Below are 579 nucleotides of genomic sequence, written 5' to 3'. Positions count from 1 at the left end.
AATAAAATAAAATAAAAATAAAATGGCAGGGGATGTAGCTCAGCGTGAGGGCCCTGGGTTCCATCCCCAGTACCCCTACCATTGTGAAAGAAGCCATTATGTTGACACCTAAACGGTGTTCACTCTTGGTCATTTCAAAAATTACAGACCAGTAAAGAATAATACAGAAAGGCACAAAGCAAACACAAAACCAAAAATCACTTGCAATGAACCTCCAGGCAATCGCCCTAGCAACTTGTGGCGTCTATGGTCACTTCCGGGGTCCGCGCACACTGCCCCTTCGCGCCCAGCCCAGAGGCAGCACTCCGCGGATTCGCTGAGCCTCCAGTCAGGGCCCGTGAGCTCCAGCTCCCCCGGCAGAGCGAGGCAGCTTCAAGGGTCCCCGGCTGAGCGAGGGCTCACTGCCACATTTTGCGGGCTTCTGCCCACACTGCCTGCCGGGTCCACACCAGGCTGTCTATGCTCTTCGGACTGGACCGGCGAGCAAAGCTACAGCGGCTGCTGGATCAAGCCCAGGCTCGAGCCACATTTTTGCCTGAGGCGCTTTCCTTTCTTAAAAAATTACTTAATGCACTTTTT

The 579-nt window shown here is 53.2% G+C and overlaps 1 protein-coding gene across 1 annotated transcript in view; it reads left to right on the top strand.

Moving 5' to 3' along the window:
* Sfi1 (SFI1 centrin binding protein) overlaps positions 1-579 on the top strand; it is a 116963-nt gene that overhangs the window by 2351 nt on the left and 114033 nt on the right. The gene's annotated exons all lie outside the window — the stretch shown is intronic.

The sequence above is a fragment of the Octodon degus genome, unplaced genomic scaffold (genome assembly GCF_000260255.1).
Source record: "Octodon degus isolate 3935 unplaced genomic scaffold, OctDeg1.0 scaffold00230, whole genome shotgun sequence".
Lineage (NCBI taxonomy): Eukaryota > Metazoa > Chordata > Mammalia > Rodentia > Octodontidae > Octodon > Octodon degus.
The sequence above is the reverse complement of the archived record's forward strand: the minus strand, read 5'-3'. Positions and strand labels throughout refer to the sequence as shown.